At 43.2% G+C, this 9,670-nt stretch overlaps 1 long non-coding RNA gene across 1 annotated transcript; it reads left to right on the top strand.

Annotated features, from left to right (window-relative positions):
- Nucleotides 1-615: 615 nt before the first annotated feature.
- On the top strand, nucleotides 616-9,670 carry LOC119599006. Its single transcript, XR_005231049.1, has 3 exons — nucleotides 616-2,470; nucleotides 8,963-9,004; nucleotides 9,184-9,670. It is a non-coding gene; the product is annotated as an uncharacterized LOC119599006 (long non-coding RNA).

The following is a 9,670-nucleotide window of genomic DNA, read 5'->3' as shown; positions in this document are numbered from 1 at the left end:
CAGGTTTTGCCTCAACGGAAAAGGCCAGTTTCTTGTGAAGATCCTACAAGCATTAGTTTTAAACACTTGTTTATTGTTTAAACCAGAAACTATTGCATGAACATTTACAACAAACATTTCCACAACCCGTCTCACTTTCCCTCTGCTGCATGAGAGGGGTTTTCCAGTTTGTGTTTTTCTGCGCTTTCGAGGTTGGGTTGATCGGGGTCGTCGCCGTTGTTGCTATTGCATAACGTTGCTTCACGGCGCTTGCTGTTGTTGCCGCCCACAGGTGGTGGGAAGTTTAGTTGGAGATGTTCTCGTTCGCTCCATAAATTATTGAATCTTTCCTCCCTTGTTGCTGCTATCGCCTCAGGCTTCCTTCATCTGTCCGCTCCTCTCCCTCATCGGTTGGCGCGGCGGGCGCCAATTCTCTCTCTCTCCTCCTCCTCCTCCTCCTCCTCCTCCTCCTCCGCCTCCTCCGCCTCCTCCTTCCTCCTCCTCCTCCTCTTCCTCCTCTCCTCTCCCTCCTCTCCTCCTCCTCCCCCCTCCTCCTCCTCCTCTCTTCTTCCTCCTCCTCCTTCTCCTCTCCTCCCCCTTTCTCCTCCTCCTCCTCCTTCTCTCCTCCTCCTTCCTCCTCCTCCTCCTCCTCCTCCTCCTCCTCCTCCTCCTCCTCCTCCTCCTGTCATTTGACCTTTTACGTTGGTGATGCTCACCTGCTTAAATAAATGCGTCTGTTTCTTATAAAGAATACGACGGACTTTGTCGTGTTTCAGCTCTCTCTTCTGAGATCGACCGATTCCCTTTGCACCCGCAGATATTTGATCGTTATTTAGGAGTAGGGAATAAGACTTGGGTTTTAGACACTTTGCCTCTTTTAGGGGAACCTCCTCCGTCTGAGATTTTAATAATCCGAGCTTGCCCTTGACAAATTGATCGTACAAGGGATGGTCGTGGCTAAGATGAGAAGAGTCTTTCCAGTCTTTTAAAGGAGACATTGATAATTCTTTATCATTATCATGTCTCCACAGAGAGAGTATAGCTATCGGTACCGGAGTAGCAAAGCTTCACCCAATCTCCGTAATGAGCCTTTAAAACTTATAATAAAAGTTATACAACTTCCGTTTTAGTTTACACAACTTCAGCTTAGCCAGTACCAAGAGGGTAAATCCAATGCACTGTGGCAATTCATGTTAACGGGTTGAAGCCTTGTTATTACCCGGTGAGGGGCAAGGGTCGCGAGTCTTTTGAAGAGAGGGCTTCTGATCTCTTTCAGAAATGACGCGTTGCACATGCTAGTATGTTTTTTTTTTTTTTCCAGAGGGTTTACTAAACACCGCCGGAATACACTGTTTGAGAGCGTTTCAAAACACGACTGTTACTCTTTATCAGCGGTTTCACGACGCGCCTTAGTATTTTCGTGAATAAAAGGCGATAAATAATCACGTTGGGAGAATTCGTACACTTCACACACTCGCTGCCCCTCCATCCCATAGCTCTCTCTCTCCTCCTCTCCTCCTCCTCCTCCTCTTCCTCCTCCTCCTCCCTCCTCCGAAGTCAAGTAGAAGGTGTATATGTTTAAGCAGAATGAGGTAATCCTTCTGCGGGTGTGATGTTTTTTTTTCTGGTACGCGTCTGTTCTGCGGGGCTAGGAGATGCTTGTTATACGGATGTCCTGATTTCTGATGTTCATGTGGTGAATGAGGAGAGGCAGCTCGTCTGTACTTTTAATTCAGCCACTATCTAGTGCCCAGTATCGCCGCTTTCATTGTACTTAGTTTGTAGTGGGCTGTCTGTATATACTTCCTCCCACGGTCCCCCACATATGCCTTCCGTCTCCCCCCTTACGAGATGAAGGACGGCCTCGTACGCCTCCGAGGTCGCCCAAATCCCCTGCTTTTATCCCCCGGGGGTGAGGATGCCCGTCGCGGCGAGGAGGCTGCGACAACAGAAAACGGGAAGCGCACCTGGAGCGTCTCACGGGCGCGGCTGCGTTTCCTGTGATTGTGTTTCATTTGTTTTACGTTAGTTGTGTGTGCATTTGATAAACATTTTTACATCATGTTTTAGACGAACCTTTGCCGTATCAGAAATAGACCACCAAAGAGAAACTGAAACTGAAAAGAAACTTTTAAACTTTATTAATCTTATTTATTATCATGTTATCATAATTTCATTTTGAATATTTTACATCTTCCATTTTTTTACAATTTTATGAACTTATTTTACTATGATATGCACTTGTGCACGATGTTTTTTTTTCTTAATTTTACTATTTTATTTCACAGAACATTTATTCATTTTTGAACACTTTTAAAACATTTTAATTATAATAAGAAGAATATCTTAGTGGTCCTAAGACTTTTTAGTTGCAAATCCTGTGAGAACCAAAGTCCCAGGTCCTTCAGGCAGTCCCAGCTCGAGTTGCAGGAGTTGCAGTGCCGGAATCTATGGTTGTGCGCAGGATAATGGTGGTCTCGCCGATATATAGGTAAGTGATCAGGTCACATTTTACGTAAGAGGTGGTTCTTTGTGTTTTAGTGTTTTTTTCTTTCTTTCTACTTTTTTTTTACTATGTTTTATGTCTGTTTTTGTTTTTGTCTTGTGCTTTAGCGTTTGTGTTTTCCTGTGCTCGTGTTTCGTTTTATGTTCTATCTTATATTTGGCTTTACAAAATAAAGAGATAATTTAATAGTGCTCTCTTGATAAGTCCCCGACTGTTTGCAAGAAGGAAGGCTGACTAACATTTATACATACTTCAGTTTCTAAAGTTTAAAAGGCAAACAATAAAAAAAACAACGAAAGTATAGATGAAGCATCTGTGCACGCCTCTCCTCGGGATTGCCACCACGCCTACCTCACTTCAGCTCATTTGCATAACTACGCTTCACACACACACACATATGCACACTACAGTCGCTCCTTTCCACGATTCATCTGACCCTGCACGCCCCCCCCCCCTTACGCCAAACACTCGTTTCCGAACGTAGCAATCGGGTGGTGGCGGGGACCTCTTTACACCCTTTCAATGAACCTGGGGACGTTGCAAAGAATAAACACAACAAGTTAACCCCGCTGCAGTGAACTCGGCCTTGTCACAGGGCGATCATGTGGCATAGAGACCATCGAAGTCCACGTATAGGACACAGCTGCTTCTTTCCTTTTGCGGGTTGTGGTGCGGTTGACGAAGGAGTTCTTTGCCACCGCAAGAGGACGAATGCATGTGACACCAGGTGACCTCTCACTTGTACAATCAAAATTCGGGGCATGGTTAATACCGTGCCCTTAAACTCCAAAAGTATATGTAAGTGCACTGTTGTGTGTATATACATGTGATATATGCATTCATTGTTAGTGCTATACGTATATGTTATGATGATTTTTGAATTGTTTATATATCCTCCGTTTAATGTAGAATTGTTAATTAAAGATTCCTACGGTGATAGAACAGCCTTAATATGGAACTTCTCCAAAGGTTAAAATAAGTCGCTTGAAAATCCCAATGGCGTAGTTAATTGGGCTTACTTGGAAAAAAGTTATCAATTGGATATGGTACAAAACAAAAGATGTGGAAATCCTTCACGGTTATCTCTACGTATATAATGTATTTAATACATGTGACTCATACTGTAATCAAAATTACTTAATCTTCAACATTTTACTGCTGACATGATTTAATGTCTTTATAAATGATGAAATATGAATGTAATTAAAAAATCACTAGTATTACATTCTTTATTGATGTACCCAAGTTAAATAGTGAAACTATGATGGCTTATAATTGTCTTGGTAACTGTTAGTCATAGATATCATAAAAGATCTCACTTTAAGAATTTCGAATTATTATTCAACATGCCTGAAGAACTAAATCAACTTCTTAATTTAAAACAGATGGTTGACAGATTAATGTATTATGAAAAGAAGTGATCTGGTAAATGTTCAAATAAGCTATTCATGCTATTGGTCAAATGTTATGAATACAAGGAAGATTAATTATAGTAAATTATTCTAATGTTCAGAGATTAATAATTCACAGGAAATAATCGAATTTTCATTGGGAGACGTACTGGTAAATTTTTATCGTAATCAAATTCCGATATATATGGAAAAAGTGATTGCATTTTATTACGATATCAAGGAAAAGGGACTGGTTGACGATTTCCCGTGAGTGATGATGCGTGCGCGGGTTGACTGGGCCTAACGGGCAAGACATTCTGCTCCTCTTCGCGTCCTCCTCCTCCTCCTCCTCCTTCTTCTTCTTCTTCCCCTCTCCTCCTCCTCCCTCCTCCTCCTCCTCCTCCTCCTCCTCCTCCTCCTCCTCCTCCTCCCCCCTCCTCCTCTCCTCCTCTCCCCTCCTCCTCCTCCCCCTCCTCCTCCTTCCCCTTCCCCCTCCTTTCTTTTCTTTTCCCTCCTCCTCCCCTTTTTTTTAAAAAAAAAATTTTAAATTTTAAGTTTTTTTTCCGTTTTAAAATTTCTCTTTGGGTTTGGGGTTTACAAAAATTCAACAAAAAATCATTTGTTGCTTGACGATTTAATGTTATTTCAAAAGGGAAATTGGGGGAAAATTTCAAGAAACCAATATTTCTTTTTTTTTTTTTCAAAAGTCTTATACAGTGAATGGTTTGTTAAATATTTATAATTGTTGTTCAAAATTAAAAATTTAAGAGGTAGTTTAATTTGTTAATGCCCTACGGGAAATTTTAACGGGGCAAAAGGGCCGTTTTTTTTGGGGTTGTAAAAGTTGCTTAAAAGTAGAATACAAGGAAAAAAGGAGAAAGGAGAAAAACCCCGGTAAATTTTTGGGGGGGGGAAAACGGGGTAAAGGGGGTTTCTGCCCTTTTTCCCCCTTTTTTCTTTTCCCTCCCCTCCTTTTCCTTTCCTCTCCTTTTTTTCTTTCTTTTTTTCCCCCTTGTTCCCCCTTTCCCTCCTTTCCTTTTTTTTCCCCCTTTTTTTCCCCTTCCTCCTTTTTCCTCCTTCTTTCTTCCTTTCTCCTTACTTTTTTCTCTTTCTTTCCTCCCCTCTTTTCCTTCCTTTTTTTCCTTCTCTCTTTTTTTTTTATTTTATCCTTTTTCCCCCTTTTTCCGCCTTAAAATTCGTTTTTCTCCTCCTTTTTTTCCCCCTCCTTCCCCCTTTCCCCCTTTCCTCTTTAATTCCTTTTTTCTCTGTCCCCCTTTTTTTCTTCCCCTCTTCTCCTCCTTACTTCCTCCTCCTTCTCTCCTCCTCCTCCGCCTCCTCCTCCCATTCCTCCTCCCCTTTCCCTTCTTCTCCTTCCCCCCCTCCTCCTCCTCCCCTCCTCCCCCTTTCCTCCTCCTCCCCCTCCTCCTCCTCCTCTTCCTCCTTCCTCGCCCTCCCCGCCAGTTCGATGTCAGGGCGACGCCGCTTAACCCACCCAAGGGCTTCCTTCCCGGAGCAAGGGGGGCCATGGACGCTCTGCCTCGACAACCCTTGCCGAGGACTGGAGCGGCTGCTTTTCATCTCTGCCGAAAACAAAAAAATAGAAACATCGAAGTAGTATAAATTAAGGATAACATAGCAACGGTGATTGTGGCAATATTAGTAGTAGTAACGAAACTCATACTTAGGAAGACAATAAAAAGTAAAATCACTATCTGCACAATTTATGCATAATTCAGTATTCGACACTTTTAATGACTGAATAATATAAATAAAAGATAATTAAGCAAAAACAGTATGGAGAGAGAGAGAGAGAGAGCGAGGGTGGGAAAGGGAGGGAGAGAGAGAGAGAGAGAAGAGAGAGAGAGAGAGAGAGAGAGAGAGAGAGAGAGAGAGAGAGAGAGAGAGAGAGAGAGAGAGGGGAGGGAGGAGAAAGATGCCAAAGTAATATTGCATATCTAATGTACATGGAATTTAAAAGCACTGAAACTATATACAGTTCTGCAGGTTAGGTAATCGGTCCCTTGGGAAAACATTACGGTTTTTGGGCAAACCAAGAATGCACTGTTTAATAAATATTGAGACTTCTCTCTGACAGCATTTTATTGTTAGAATTCACGAGTTCATGCATACTACGCTTTTTGGTATAAATTAGTGATGGGGGTAATGATGAAAATATGCTATAATGTATTAATTGTTTTGAGTTTTTATACTCAGTGTGTTGTTATTGTGTCTAGGAATACTATTAACCCCCCCCCTCTCCCTTCCCCATCTTAACTCCATCAACCCCCCCCCCCCTCTCTCTCTCTCTCTCTCCTCTTCTCTCTCTCTCTCCCCTCTCCCCTTTTCTCTCTCTCTCCTCTCTTCTCTCTCTCTCTCTCCTCTCTCTCTCTCTCTCTCTCACACACACACACACACACACACACACACACACACACACACACACACACACACACACACACACACACACACACACACACAAACCAATACACATACACATTCTCTCTCTCGCTCTCTCTCTTTTCTTCCTTTCCCTCCCTTTCTCTCCCTCTCTCTTTTTCTATCCTTCACCCTCTCCTTCCCTCTCGTCTCCCTCTTCACCCTCTCTTTCCTCTTCCTCTCCTCCCTCTTCTTCTCCCCCCCTCCCTCTCCATCCCATCCTTATTCTCCTCCCCCTCCCTCTCCCTCTCCCCCTTCTCCTTCTCCTCCCTCTCCCTTCACCCTTCCTCTCCCCCATCTCATCTTTCTTCTACTTCTACTTCTCTTCCTCCCTTCTCCTTCTTCTCCCCCCCCCATCTCTCTCTTCCTTCTTCTCCTCCATTTCCCTCCCCCTCCCATTTTCCTCCTTCTCCTTCTCCCCCACTCTCTCTCCTCTCTCTCCTCCTCTTTCTTCTCCCTCTCCTCCCCCCTCTCTCTCTCCTCTGTCTCTCCTCCCTCTTCTTCTCCCTCTTCCTCTCCTCCTCTTCTCCCCTCTCCCCTTCTCCCCCTCTCCCTCCCCTTCTCCTTCCCTCTCCCCCCCCTCTCTCTCGTCCTTCTCCCTCTCCCCCGCTCTCTCTCCTCCCTCTTCCTCTCCTCCTTCTCCCCCTCTCCTTCCCTTTCTCCTTCCTCGCTCTCTCCTCCCTCTCCCTCTCCCCCGCTCTCTCTCCTCCCTCTTCCTCTCCTCCTCCTTCTCCCCCTCTCCCTCCCCTTCTCCTTCCTCTCTCTCTCCTCCCTCTCCCTCTCCTGGCTTGACACATGAAACATACGAATATGTATTTGATTTTACATATTGTCCATCTACCCTTGACTTGCCTTACTTCTTGGTAAACCTGTTTTATTATCATGATTTTTTTTTTCAAGAACTCGACATTTGAAAGTAACGTAGTTTGCATAACAGAGCTAATAAACTTCGATAGTGATCATTTTTCTTCTCTCTCTCCTTGATTTCGCCTTTCTTCTCGCATACATCTGTGTATACCTGCGCTGGAATGTATAAATGTAAACAAAGCTTCTGAAAACAGCTGATGGTATCACATTGTTCTCGCGGTGACTGTTCCTGAAGTAATGCCATATTTGGCTCTAGAATAAGTTTGATGACCTAATCATTACCCTGTATAAGTGGCAGTCCGCGCCTGGCGTCCACACAGTAAGCTACTGTTCACGCTCTTTCACGTGTGTGGTTCCGCCAGCCTTCCGCAATGGGAAAGGGATTGTTGCAAGAAGTGGTGAGGGCATAAGTGTTATTTATAAGTGATGTGTAATTGTGCGTGATGATAGGCAAATTTTTTTTTCGAAAAATTTGAAGAAAAGACTAATTTACGGAGTGTATTTGGTGTCTGTTAAACGCATCGTCGTCGATGGGTGCCCTGTCAGATTCTGACATTGGCTGTCACAGTATGGTGTCTCTCACGATGGTCCGTCAGTTGAATCATCTCAACAGGTCGCAAATTCACGCTGTCTGCCAGTGACTTGGTGCAGAGCAGCCGTTGTCGCCCCTTTGTTTTGGTACCCTCAACTCTTCCAGTGCGTTAGACAAGGTTGTGTACTATCATCGGAACTTTTCTCATTGTGCGCTGAGTCGATAATGAATAACATTGCACACATGGAAACGGTATTAAAATAGGGGGATCATATAAATAATTTAAGATATGCAGACGACACTGCCATCATTGCTGAGACTGAAGATCAACTCAAGAAGATCATGGATATAGTTACAAGAGAGAGTAAAAAAAGCTGTTCATGAAATCAACCAGAAGAAATCTTTCACCCAAGTAATCTGCAAGAAAAAAATAATCCCAAAATGCTCAATAAACGTGGATGGAAAGAACCTAAAGCAGGTAGACAACTCCATCCATCAAATCAGAAAAGGAAATCCCCAGAAGAATTGGGATTGCGAAAACAGCCTTCAAATCAATGGCAAACATCCTAACCTCTAAAGTCATCAATTTACAAACAAAAATCAGATCTCTGAAATGCCTGGAGCACACTCCTCACCCAAGTGTTTCGTTGGACAATCAGCAAAGCAACGGAGAAAAGATTAGTCGCTGCAGAAATGTGGATTCTGAGATGGATGCTAAGGATATCATGGCTGAAAAAAGGTTAGCAATGAAGAGGTCTTAAGAAAAGCACAGACGAGGTTAGAGTTAAAAGTGATCCACGAGCGACAATTTTTTTTTTTTTTGACATGTTATGAGGAAGAAAGCATTAGAGTATCAGGCCATCACTGGAAGAGTTTGGGGGTGGCAAAGAAAGGGGGTCGACAACGGCTGTCACACCAAGTCACGGGCCCAGACAGGGTGAATTTGCGACCTGTTGAGATGATACAACTGACAGACCCGTGAAAGATACCATACTGTGACCCCAAATGTCAGAATCTGACACGGCACCCATCGACGAGGGAGAAACGTCCTTGAACGTTCTCAGTCACAGGGCCTATCATTCTGTCGTGCATTGTACATTACTTTCGCTTGCACTGTTTTTGCTTAATTTGTTTTCTTTGATTACTATTCTTCATTCATTAAAGATGTCGAATACTGAATCATACATAAATTGTGCACATAGGATTTTACTTTTTATTGTTTTTCTAAGCATATATATTTTTTCTTTATAGCTAGCATATAACCGCGAATGGAGTCGAACAGCTAAGAAGAAGGTATGTATGAGTTTCGTTACCACTACATATATTGCCACAATCACCATTGTTATATTATCCTTATTTATACTACTTAGACGTTTTTAACTTATTTTCACAGATATTGTCGCTGTGATTCAAAATCCTAAAGCATTAATATTGTCTTCTCTTAATATTATTTTTCTCTTTTCTCATTCCAGACGAATGTGAAGAAGAATAGGCTTGATCTGCAGAAACAAGCCGAGAGACAGGAAAGGGAGGCAATGCAAACTGCACAGGAGGCAGTTTGGGCTCAAGCGGCGCAGGAGGCGCAGGCTGAGATGCAGGCACGAAACAACTAGATTACTCGACGACTCTGCCGTGTCCGGGGAAAAGGCGCTCCACCTGCCTCGCCCCGCAGACATCAGGCACGGCAGAGTCGTGCGCTCGACCAACGCCGCACGAGAGGTAGGTCAAAGGGAAATTATGTTTTCATGTTAGCATAGCCTTGATTATATTGTTTTTGTTTCTTCTTTTGTTTGTTTGTTTATGTGGAGTTACGTATGTTTTACTGTGATTATTATGTTTACTGAAGTTATGTATTTTATCTTTCACTGTAATTGTAGCGTCATTATTGTATATTTATGTACTCACTCCAAGTGCATCACAAACATAAAAACTACAATTAAGTATCATGCTGTACCACGA

Source organism: Penaeus monodon, chromosome 42, assembly GCF_015228065.2.
Source record: "Penaeus monodon isolate SGIC_2016 chromosome 42, NSTDA_Pmon_1, whole genome shotgun sequence".
Classification (NCBI taxonomy): domain Eukaryota; kingdom Metazoa; phylum Arthropoda; class Malacostraca; order Decapoda; family Penaeidae; genus Penaeus; species Penaeus monodon.
This window is presented reverse-complemented; position numbering and strand designations above follow the sequence as displayed.